General features: G+C 44.1%; 1 protein-coding gene across 2 annotated transcripts in view; it reads right to left on the reverse strand.

Annotated features, from left to right (window-relative positions):
* SHROOM3 (shroom family member 3) overlaps positions 1–12,668 on the reverse strand; it is a 246,454-nt gene that overhangs the window by 128,919 nt on the left and 104,867 nt on the right. The window contains exon 1 of one of the 2 annotated variants that reach the window (XM_030565153.1): positions 9,180–9,373. The exons of the other annotated variant lie outside the window; for it this stretch is intronic. The gene's annotated coding sequence lies outside the window, so the exon portion shown is untranslated. Of the gene's footprint in view, positions 1–9,179; positions 9,374–12,668 lie in introns of those variants that run through there. 2 annotated transcript variants of the gene reach the window in all.

The raw sequence follows: 12,668 nt of genomic DNA on the forward strand, positions 1-12,668 counted from the left end.
GCTAGAAAAGAATTAGGTTATCAGTCCCCACACTACAGGGCATAAGTTGATCATCAGTTACTATCAGAAAGAAATTTTCCTCCATGGTTAGTGTTGCACACATAGGCACATTCTGGGGGTGTTTTGCAAAACACCCTGTATTTAACCATTGGCTGACAGAAGATCCCAGACTGGATGGACTACGGGTATATTCTGGCATGGTGATTCCTATCACCCACAAGTATTTCCAATAAGTAGGCTAAGTCAGACGCACGGAACAGGATCGCTGCCCAAGTGGAGACCTCCAGGTGAAGTTATCCATGTGCATTTGCTCCTTCCTAAGAATAAGTCAAGAGGAGGCTTTCATTTTCCTCAAGACTGAATTAGTCCCAGGCCAGCTCCTTGCTGTAAGAGTGAGTATAGCATGACAGTGAGAGAGAACCACCACTTCAACAGGGGGCATTATTAGACAATTATTCTACTGCAAACATTTATCCTCATCATTACCAAAGCTTTGATGCCTTTGGGGAGGAATTTGTGTAATGAAACAATGCCCAGGCAAAGATTCATTTCCCTACCTCCCCTCTTTCACAAAATAAATCAATCTAGTTTAGTGATAAATGAGGCTGTGTTACTGTCAGGAGAGAGATCTAAGCTGGAACAGCCTCATGAGGCAGAGCGAGATAAATGGAATGCATTTTATATGATGGTCCTGATTTGCAGAGGTGCCAGCTGACATTGGTGGGAGCCGTGTAAGCGCCTTATGCACCAAAAAACCCATCCCTCTTACCTACAGTGGGAACTGTGGGTACGCCAATAAATGCAGGACTGAGTCCTACATTACAACATCCTCATTCACTGGAACGCTGAATATAGCAAACCAAGAGGACAAGTGATAGGAGAACCGCTGAGTCTGGAATTAAACATAGTCTTATGTTATGCTTGGATGTTTATCCTAGGCTGAGTGTCTGCAAAATTTGGCCAATAATCTCCATTCGTATCCCACCCCTCTTTTCAGGTTAGACCAGAAATGCCCTGGGACTACCCTTGTGATATTTCAACAGTTTTGCTTTTGGGCAAAGCAAGAAATCAGAGGTCCCAACACCCTGAAAATCATGGTTGGAAAAGAGGGAGAAGGGAAGTGGGAGGAGATTTAATGAACATTTCAGAACCTAGTAAAAGATTCCATTTTGGTTCATTTCTGGAAATGGGCCAGATTCAGGGGCTGTGATTGGTTCTCATTAGTCTAACCCTGTCTCCCTCAGCACAAGGCATTCCATTACCAGTCGTCGTTGGTTTGACACTAACCTAATGTATAGCTCATTGAAGTCAATGGGAACGTGTCCACTGACTTTCATGTGGGCTTTGCATCAGATCTCTAGTTACCTCTGATCCATGTTAGCCAAATCCCTAGTTACCCCTGATCCAGGCAGCCCTTACTTAAGTAAGTCACCCATTTGCTTCAGTGGGTGATCTGCTTGGGGCAGGAGGATTACAGGGTTTGGCTTGGTCTTAATAATTCCCATTTAAAACAAAAGCCTAAATCTTCTGTCACAGAAAGATAACAGCTCAAGATCAAGAGAAAGAGAGAAGTATAAAGTGTCTGAAAGTCTAATGTCACCTGGAAGATGCAATTCGATTGTAATGGGGCATCCTCTGATTTGGGATAATTTCTTTGCTCAAGGTAGTTATTGGATTGCAGTGACTTGTTTTCCCCATCTCCATAGGCGCAGGGAGACTCCTCTACTGTATTCTCCCCCGCCTCCAATGAAGAAAAGCTTTGCCTTTCTTCTTATCATAGTTAAATGATACCTGCAGCTTGAAAGACCCTCCCCCCCCCCATCCATGGCCTTAGGCAAATAAATCTAGTTTTCAGAGAGCGGATGGTGGGACAAATCGCCTGCTGGAAACTGACAGCGGACAGGTGATAATGACTACCTGTAGATTATGGGGAGAGTCCCATCTCTCCAGCAACCCTTCTGCAGCTATCAGCTTTCACTCTCTTCCCTATGATCAAGCCTGCCATTATAGTAGGTGCCTAATTTCAAACGCTCACGACAGCCTTGAGCACTGATGGGGATGATTTTCTCGCTCAGTGTGGGACAGATCTTCCGGAATGGTATGAATGATGAGATAGATTCTTCTCCCTGACTGTTCTCTGACTCCATTGTGTTCCTGTGGTTTTCCCACCACACTCATGTATTTATTACAGCCCATTAATGTGTTAGATGTATGAGTATATAAACAGCTCAGTTGATAAGAAAGCCAATACGCTATCTGGAAAGTAGGTAGCATTAACCTCTTATAAAGCATGTGCTCCTCAAAGCCTATGGAGGTGGCTCAGCCAGACCAACTTTCCATATGAAACGACCACGTGAAATTCATCATCTCTTCACATGATCACTGTAGCCATATTGAATGGCCTGTCAAGTAAAGTCTCAGAGAACTGGGTCAAAATATAAGGCAAGTTACAAAACACAACACACCTATGAGAACCTACCAGACCATCTAGTCCACCACCAGTTCCAGGTGTGTTCCCTACAGAACCTGTTTGAGCACTTTACAGTCTCATTTTAAAGCCCACTGGGATTTTCAAACAGGCTCAAGGGAGTTAAGCCTCCCACTCCTCTAGATTTTCAATAGGAGTTGGGCACTTGACTTCCATGGGCCCCTTGGAAAACATCGGCCCACACTTTATTAAAATGGAGCCCCTCGTGCACATGTCATGTCATTAGAAAGTATGTTGCAGTTGTTCACCTACATTTGCTCGTGTTGTTGCTGTGATTGCATTTGAAAATGAAGCAATTGCAATTATACCTAACTAGCTATTAGCACATGCAATAACTCTTGTACCTGAGCATGGGATTCACAACACATTTGGTCTCTAGCAATCAGCTCCCAGGCACAGAGAGAGTTTCTAGTCTACTCTAAGCAAAGTCCCCCTGTGCTAGATAGACCTATAACTGAAATGACATGATCACCTACCGCAGACTGTACAACTGCAGCTGCAGACAGCAGGTCACACAAGTTCATTGAAACATGCCTGTATTGACTGGAGAGACTGATCTGTGAAATGGTTCTTGATGTAGGTAATCTGAAATGCACAGGTCAATTTACTCTTTATACTCACTAGATAAAAAGTAGCATTTATCCTTTACTCATACATGAACTCAGCAAAACACACACTGATCTACACCCTTCCTATGTGCCATTGCACAGCTTTGTGTAAAGGACAGGGTGTTGGCCCTGGAAACAGGTAAAGCAGAAATCCAAGCTGAATTTGAAGCAGCCTATTCTAGTCTGCCAAACTGAACACAAATTTCTGGGGGTTCAGGTTTGGCATGACATCACCAGCCTAGAAAGTCCTGTGCTCTAGAGGCCTGATCCGGCACTCTGGCCCTGATCCGCAAAGCACTTAAACATATGCTTAATTTTGAGCACTTGTATTTAAAAGGAGCTCATCTCCTGAGTCCAGTTGATAAGAAAAGTTCAGGGCTATGGGGAAAGAAGGAACTCTGCATTTTAGGAGCTGATCCCTGAAAGCACAGGAAGGAAGAGATGTAAGACGTTCATTCATATGCCCAGTCTTCTGCTTCTACACTCTTGATATGGGCTCTCAAAGCATGTGTCCTTACAGGCTGGCAATTATCATGCTCAGGATGGGATGGATGGAGAGGGAGACAATGTCACTGTACTGTGACACAGTACAATGACTTCTATTGAAGTCCCTGAAGCTATATTGATTTAAATCGTCTGAGAACCTGGCTCATAATCATCAGACTAAAGATGAGCCCAACTTCTCTGTGTCCAGCTATGCAGAATATGAACCTAGTGAGCGTCATAAAAGATAGGGACCATAAATCAACATGCCCATGCAAAAGATATGCAAATTATCATTGGGTAATATTCTGTAAAATTAAAGGGACCATAGGCCACTGTTTCATCGAGTGGGACAGTGACATGGATATTCATCCACTGGATGATACACTGCGAACATCGGCTCATCACACACTCATTAACGAGCTCTCAGATGCAAACGCCGCTGGGTCATTATTGTCCTACTAGAGTGGATTTGAACTATTGCACATGTCAGTTAATATCCCCAAGCACTTTTGGAAAATCTTGGTTTAAAAGAAAAATGCCTCCTCAAACCATATACAAGCTGAGGAGGGAAAGGCCTTTTCCCCTTTAATGCTCACCACTCTGGAGAAGGATTCTAAGCCCTTATCCTGCTTATTCATGAGTGTGTGTGGGGGGGGTGGGGGGGTTCTTAATAAAAAAAAAATATCATTCTTGAGAAGCTGTTGCTACGAAACTCCATGGCTCACAACAGATGGCAGTGAGAGCTGTTCTCAGGCCTGGCTCTGAAGCTCTCCACTCAAGCATACTATTAACATTCCTCAAATACCTCAGGCCCTGGCGGCTTCCATGTGGGCCGCCAAACCCCTAGACAAGCTCAATGCAGGCAGCTCCTCTGGGGGGCGTCTCTGCTCAGTGTGCTCCGACAACACTTGGATGCATTTGGGACTGGCTTTAGGAGGGAGGCTGTTGCCCCCCTCAGCTTTAGCCGCCAGACGCTACAACTGGGAAAATGCTCTGATTCCTGATATCAAAATTCAGCTCGTGTCCGAACCAGCTGGGGAGCTCTAACCACCCCTCTCTTTTGGTAAGTAGAGAGAGGCTGAGCATTTTCAACTCCCCCTGACTTCCACAGGAGTTGTGGGTACTCAGCACTCGTCTGGATCAGGCCCTCGACTGGTTTTACAAGGGCTCTCATGAATTATTTCTGCTCAGTGTTGAGGGATGAAGCAAACAGCTAGCCCCCTAAATCTGAGGATCATTATCTTTCCACCACCTTTGGGGCACATGACACTTCACAGACACAGGGCTGCTGCCCTAAAGAGCTTATGGTCTAAATGGGACTGAGAACAGGCAGGAGGCTGGGAGGAGAACAGCAGCAAACAAGGGGAAGGGAACGTAGCACCGGAGAGATTAGTGATGGAAAACAAGCAGGAAGGGAAGGAGGAGGAGGGAAGGCTGCTGGATGTTCAGAAAGAGAGGAGCTTCTGCTCAGGGAGCAATGAGATAAACTACATACATGGTGCTCTGTATGTGACAATCTAGTTTAGCCAGTGGCCTATTACCATAGATGCTGGAACTAGGGGTGCTGCCGCACCCCCTGGCTTGAAGTGGTTTCCACTATATACAGGGTTTACAGCTTGGTTCAATGGCTCTCAGCACCCCCACTACACAAATTGTTCCAGCACCTCTGTTTATTATTACTTATACACCTCTACCTCGATATAACGCTGTCCTTGGGAGCCAAAAATCTTACTGCGTTATAGGTGAAACCACGTTTTATCGAACTTGCTTTGATCTGCCGGAGTGTGCAGCCCCGCCCCCCTGGAGCTCTGCTTTACCGTGTTATATCCGAATTCGTGTTATATCAGGCCCTGTTATATCAGGGTAGAGGTGTGGTAGCGCCCAAAACATGCTAGGTGATCCCAGACACATGCTGTAGGAAGACACCATCCTTGTCCTGAAGAGCTCACAACCTAAGGTTTCTCTGGCTTTAGCACTTGCTTGTGCGACTCCTGAAAAGTCCTTCATGAGGATCTGAAGCCTGCATCTACTTGGGTAAAGACCTTCACAGCTCCCAAGGCAAACTCTGAACAGCATCACCTCCACCGCGCACACACACAGCTCAAAGCACATGGTCTCCTAGACCCAAACAGAAATGCTGGCTTTGCAGGAAAGCATTTGAATCTGCTTTGCCTGTCACGGTAGCATTGATCACATACAACTAGTGGGACTTGTGGGGGGTGATTTGCCTTTGGCTGCTGGGATGACTTATTTTTTTGATTTACTCCTACCAAAGAAGAGACAAAGAGGCAGATGCCATAGGCAAAACGCAGTGAGTGGCGTTTGATGTGCACAGCTGGCCATTTGCATAGCTGACCCTCTCAGGCAAAGCCTAGCTGCGAGATATGAGCTTGCCTCATTGTGCTGTGCAGAAGAACTGCTCCCAGACTGCCTGGGGAATGGGGCTAACCCGCATGCTCACAAGTGGGTCTGATTAACATTTATGAGCAGGTCTCTTTCATTTTAGCGACTGTTCTGAACATATTAAAAAGCTGTCATTGCAGCGCTTCAGGGGGATCTCTCTTCTGTGCAGGCCACAGTACATTGGTGACAAGAATACTTATGACTCTGTTATTCGAAGATGGTTTGTGGGGTTGCATATTCAGAATCCTTAGTGGTTTGGAGCAGCCACACAGGAAATTTTCTCTCTCACATGCACACAATGGTTTAGATTTGGTTTATGAGCTTAAGTTACAAATAAAGAAGGAATGAAGTTTCCAGGTGGCTCTTTCATCCTTTCATCTTCTCTATTTTTTTTTATCAGTCTTTAATCAAATTCCTGCTGTTACCTCTATTGAGCAAAGGAGAACTGCTGGCATGGCTTTTAAGTGTCTGCACACATGGCCTGTCCTATCACAGCCAAGCTGCTGTGATTCATTGTTAAGTGGTCTCTGCAAGCTGCAATCGCTAAAAAGCAAAAAAGAAATGACTAGGCTTTGGCAACTGAAGTCAATGCTAATACCTGGTATTTGTTCAGCCAGCTGCGTGCTTATGGAGGACTGTTTTTAACCCTTCAGAGACTTCAGACAGTTTGGAGACTTGAATATACCAGAGAGAGTGAGAGAGAAATTACAGATACCCTCAGTCTGTGTCTACACTGAAAACACTACAGTGGCACAGCTGCACCACTGTCGTGCTTCAGTGTAGACACTACTTGTGCCGATGGGAGGGAATCTCCCATTGGCATAGGTAATCCACCTCCCTGAGAGGCAGTAGCTAGGCCCACAGAAGAATTCTTCCGTCGACCTAGCACTGTTTACACTGGGGGTTAGGTCAGTGTAGCTACGTCTCTTGTGGATTCTTGATACATAGCTATACAGATGTAAAATCCTCCTGTACACCAGGCCTGACATTTTTAAAGGTACCTAAGGGATTTGGGTGCCCAGTTTCCATTAAAATTAATCCAAATCCCTTACACAGCTTTGGAAATCTCGGCCATAATGTGTATTATCTACGTACATGTTATATATTACAGATTATAGAATCACTCAGGTGCAAGTTATCATAAATGATTCACAGAACTAGTGGCGGACATTAGAACTGGAGATGCTACTCTAGAGCCTGGTGTGAAACCCACTGATACCAGTGGCAGACTTCACTGGGCATTGGATCAGGATCCCAACTCATCTTCTTGCCAATGCAAGATCGCCCACTCTAATATATCACTGACTATCTGGTTCCCACCCCACCCCTGCTCAGACAGATGGTCTGAACATTTGAGAGACGTGCAGAGGGGAAGGCATCCACTACCTCCAAGCCAATCAGCCACTTTACAGAAGTTAATTCAGCTGCATGATTAAAAGTGTGCTCCGAACATAGATCCATCATGGGGAGAAGAGGACTGGAGACTATGCACAGCAGTAAACCCTCCGGCCTCACCCTTCTTATGGTCCAACTAGGAACTATGCCAGTCTGCAAGCAGCCCCCAGTGACATCTTTTAAATACAGGAACGTCTTTTAAATACAGACCCTTCTAAAGGCAACGGACCACCAGATCCATTGCCTTGGGGCCTCCATGGCTGCTGAGTTGGGGACTGGATTTGCCCCCAAAGGACTGCAGGAATATGCATGCTTGAGAAAACACACACACACACATACTTATTTTCCTAAGCACTGATAGGGCTGACAACCTGGGAAGTGGCAGCATTCCGAGAAGGAAAGTTGCTATACAATCATTGTTCTGTCCTTACCATCTATTTCTGTGAGTTCAGTTAAAAAATGGCACATAGGCAAGAAAAAAGCAGAGTCTTTTGGAGTGGATGGGCATTTGCCCCACAAATCATCCCATTTTCATTGCCAGAGCCTCCTCTCTTTGTAAAGCTGTCACTCCTAAGACTAATTAGCATGCATTAGACATTGCAGCTTCAATGGGGCCAAGAGACCATAACCTATTTCATGAAAATTGTCATAAACAGAAATCCCCAGAAGGAAACATTCCCTTTCATATAATTATGACAACAAACCACAATATCCCAGTAGTGCCTGTCAACCATTGTCTTCCCCCAACCTACATATAGTGGGCCAGATCTCAGGAGGTAAAAACCTGAACTGATTTGAATGGAGCTATACTGACTTACATGAGCTGAGGATCTAGCCCATCTTAGTAGATAACAGAATTATAGGCAAACTAATAGTGCTCACAGTAAAATAGGTAACTTTTCTAAGTATTTGTTCAGCATTATATTAAGAGAACTAAAACCATAGCCAGTAATCTAAATCCAAGTTCAAAGTCCTTAGCTGTGGTATTTAATAAACAATCTACAAAGCTGTCTATATTCTGGGCCAGTTCCTCAGCTGGTATAAATCGGTGTAGTTCCACAACAGAGTTACATCGATTTACAATGGAGGAACTGGTACTTTTACATTAATATTCTGCGGCCTACAACCTCACTGCACCAAGCACAGACAAATATATCTGTATCGCTGCTCAGTCCTTACCGAAAACAGTGATGCAAAGTGCAACATGAATTGAAACGTGCTTTATGCAGTCCTTATGGAACTAGTAGGAACCTGTTACCACATCTAGGCTTCAACTAAAGATCAAATGACACGACACTGGAAATCTTAGCAATCTCTTAAAGTGGTTTGTGAGAACATTTACTACCCAATGGACAAAGATTGTTGCTCCCATCATGTTGAGCATGCTGGCTGGAGTACATCATCATGGTTTCTGAAGCCTATGGAGCTATGCCCATGTACACCAGCTGAAGGTCTGGCCTGAAATATTTTTCTCTCTCTCTTGAGGGGGATACAAGATCACCCGTCACCACGGTGTCTGAAGACCCTTTTAACTTAAAGTCAATATGACTCTCTTCCCCTGGCCAGGATTTTAACATAGCCAGAGCAATGCTCTGCCCTGTTCCTGTATGCTGCGAGTCTCACCACAGCAATGGCTCAGTAATCTCTCACCTGGACACTTGTTTGTTCACTTGGAACCCTACAGAGTTTAGGATCAACCAGATTCTTGATTTTTTCCCTCCTCAGAGACCTTGCCACACAAACTACTACTCAAGCAGGTATAAAGCCGACTCAGCAGTGGCTGCCCAGAGGCTGCTTACCTTATGAAAAACCAGACCAAGCCTCAGGTAGCCCCATCCTTGCTGGTGCGCTGCTCCTACGACAGAAGGCACCGTACAGGCGCCCTGCCATGTGGCAGGCTGCTCAGCACTGACAGGAAAGAATTAGAAGGCTGTCTCGGACAAGGAAGAAACAGGAGGGTAGCAATTAAGATAACAAGCTTCAGATACAGGTGGTTCCTGCTGAGGCACCTCAGGACTGACCCAGCAGTGAAGCAGGCGGCTCCAGCAGCAAATGAGGAAAAGCAGCTCAAATTACAACCAATCGTCAGCAGGCCTGACAAAGGAGCAGAGACCGTGATGGAAGGGGAAATATACAGAGTGAAGATGCCAGGCAGGTTCTGTCATGATGCCTGGTGAATGTGAGTCTCACCTATTCCTGCCACAGCAGCACTTGAGGAAGTCACCCGCAGAGATCAGTGGCTGACAACCTCTTGTAACGTGTCACCTCATCTCTATAGCATCTGAACACCTCACAATCGGTACCATATTTATCCTCATTACACCCCCATGAGGTAGGGGAGCATTATCCCTATTTTATAAATGAGGTGACTGAGGCAAATTATCACACATATGTCTGGCAGAGCAGGGAATTAAACACCCAGGTCTCCTACATCCTGATCTAGCACTTTAAGCACTGGGCCACCCTTCCATCTCTCAGTGATCACTGCTGGTGTGAGGCTGTTTGATGCTTCTATTGCAATTTAACACGGGAAACATCACCATTTGTAACAATGTTACAAAGAGATGGTAAATAGGAGGATGGAGTAGTAGCTGAAAGCTTTTCAGCTTCTGACAGATCTGAATTCATTTTGACACAGCGGCTGTTTATTAATGAGCTTGTTTTATTTTAATAGCAGCATAAAAGCTGCTACTCCTATAAAAGTCATCTACATAATGATGATTGTACCATAAATGTACCTACAACTGACGCCAAATGACACTGGCACCATTGGTTCTCTAGTGTTGTTATCACAGCAGGCAGCATATTGCACAGAGTATTCTCAAGAATTTGTTTCAATTCCAAACAGCTGTTTGTTCCATGGCCACAAAAATGTTTATTCACTATTCACAAACATTTTGCAAGAAGGCTATTGTCTGATAAATATTTGGGGAATGGTTGCTCCTCTTTGTACAAATACCATAGGCTAACAAGCGTCTCTGTACATGAACGTGACTATTCACTACTGGTTTTGTATTATTTGCTGTTCCTCATTTGTTATTCATTGTTCTTCTGTTTAAAAAGTTTCACTAATTCTATCAAGAAGCAAAAACAATACCATGTGACTTATGTTACTAATCACACCCCACCAGTAAGGAATGGCAAACAGTCAAAGCGACCAGTTTGCAAAGGCACCGCTGGCTGAAATATGTTCGTACAACTATTTGGCAAATAGTTTCAAAAAAAGATTAGGTTAGCTTAATCAAAGTCATGAACAATTTGCAAACAGAAAAAAGGGTTCAATTTGTCAATTTATTCACCACACATAATTCTATCATCTCTACTAAAAATAAACCTTCAATAAACATTCATTGACGACGTATCATATTCATGGCTGTTGCAGATTTAACCTTTGTTCTGTATCTAAGTTCTGTGGACTAGATTCTGGGAGCTGATTCTGATCTCACTTACGCCAGTGTAAATCAGGAGCAACTCCATAAGGGAGATGAGTAGGTCAACAATGTGTGTTATACTAGTGTATATTGAGACAAACTCCATTTATATCAGTGGAGTTATGTTGGGATTTAACTGGGATCAGATTCTTGGCCAGTAGAAAAAATAAAGGCTTCATCGTTCTAAGTGACTTTAATAAACTATCCAGCCAGACTTGTGGTGTATATGCATCAGATTTCACCATAATGCAAATTATAAACCCCTTTTAATAAACAATCAGATTTATGATCAAATCAAACAGGGCTCTATGGGAAATTCTTACAATACAGGACTATTGAATTGGACCCTCTGTCCAGATTTTCTTTGCATGCGCCATTTGAAGCCAACGTGCTGCAATCCTTTGCACTGGTATGGGGAAAAGGAACCTGACTCATGTCCTACTATTTGTCCCCCAGTCTAAAGGTCAGTCTAGACCAAACCACAGACACAGAAGTGAGGCACAGACCAGAAGTAAAACACATTATTAGCTTTTACATTCTGTAATGGTATGATCCTGCTGCAACTGAAGCCAATCAGAGTTTCAAAAGAAGCAGGGTTGGGCCCTAAAATACCATCTGGCACTGCATTGGCAGGATTTTCCTGACATAGAGGATCAAAATTTAGTTTGATTATTGGCTCGACATCACCGGGATGAACTTCTTCTCTGGAGCTGCTGTGCCTACAACCTCTGCATTTCTAGTGCAGCGTCACAAAGCCAGCATCCTGTCCATCTGGCAAGTGATGATTTACTACTGTTCCCTTGCCAACAGCTCAGTTTCTAGTGCCCCACGTAGTGTAATGCATTGTGACGGCTGGCATCTTTTTAGAAGGCAAAGGCATTTTGACATGGTCACCCTACCACCATCAATGACCTGAAATTATAAAAGCAAACGAGCACATTGATTTTCTTTTCAACGTTTTCCTGCAGTGCAAAACCTTGACAAACCTAAATGATGGCTGATTAAACACTTGACAGCCAGTACGTTTGCAATGATTTCTAATTTATTGTGTGTTTATTATAATTCTTTGGTTTCGATCAGCTTTCTTTGCTCCATGCCTGTTGTTGGGCCTCCTCACTAGACCAGGAATCACAAGCATTTGGATGAATGGCTTTGAAAGCCTCTCAACTTTAATAAAAATACTTAGCATTTAAATAGACTGGACCTTACAGGCTAGATTCTGCACACAGTGAAATCAATGGCAAAGCTCTTCAATAGTCTAGGAACATGCCCTATAGCTCCAAAATATTGTACAGATGTTGGGTGGATTTGGATCCTCAGTTGGTTTAATGGGTGCAATTCCACTGACGGCAATATGTGCTCCGTCCCATTGTGATTACGTGTAGTATTACCATAGCACTTGGAGGCCCCAGTGGAGATGAAGGTTGTAGGTAGGTGCTGTACAAACACACAATAAAAGACAGTCCCCGCCCCCAAGAGCTTACACAACCCAGGCAAAAGGTGGGAAAAAGGAACAATTATTCCTAGTTAACCAAAGGTGAATTGAGACATAGGAAAATGATGTGTCCAAGGAGACACAGGCAAGAACTGAATTCATTTCTCTTGAGCCCCAAACCAGTGCCTTAATCACAAAACCCTCCTTCCATTCGTTAATCTCTTTTTGTGAATGAATTTAAGACTCTGGTCCCAAGAGCTGTTAATCTGGTAACTTCCATGGACTCTAGTCCCACCTCCCCTGCCAAAATCATCAGTATTGTACAAAAGTAACTGTACTGAACAATGATCATCTGGATACAAATTCCAGCACTGCTGACTTGGCCTCTGCATGAAGTAGTGGAGCGGGAGCCAAATCCGTCT

The sequence above is a fragment of the Gopherus evgoodei genome, chromosome 5 (genome assembly GCF_007399415.2).
Source record: "Gopherus evgoodei ecotype Sinaloan lineage chromosome 5, rGopEvg1_v1.p, whole genome shotgun sequence".
NCBI classification, from domain to species: Eukaryota; Metazoa; Chordata; order Testudines; family Testudinidae; genus Gopherus; species Gopherus evgoodei.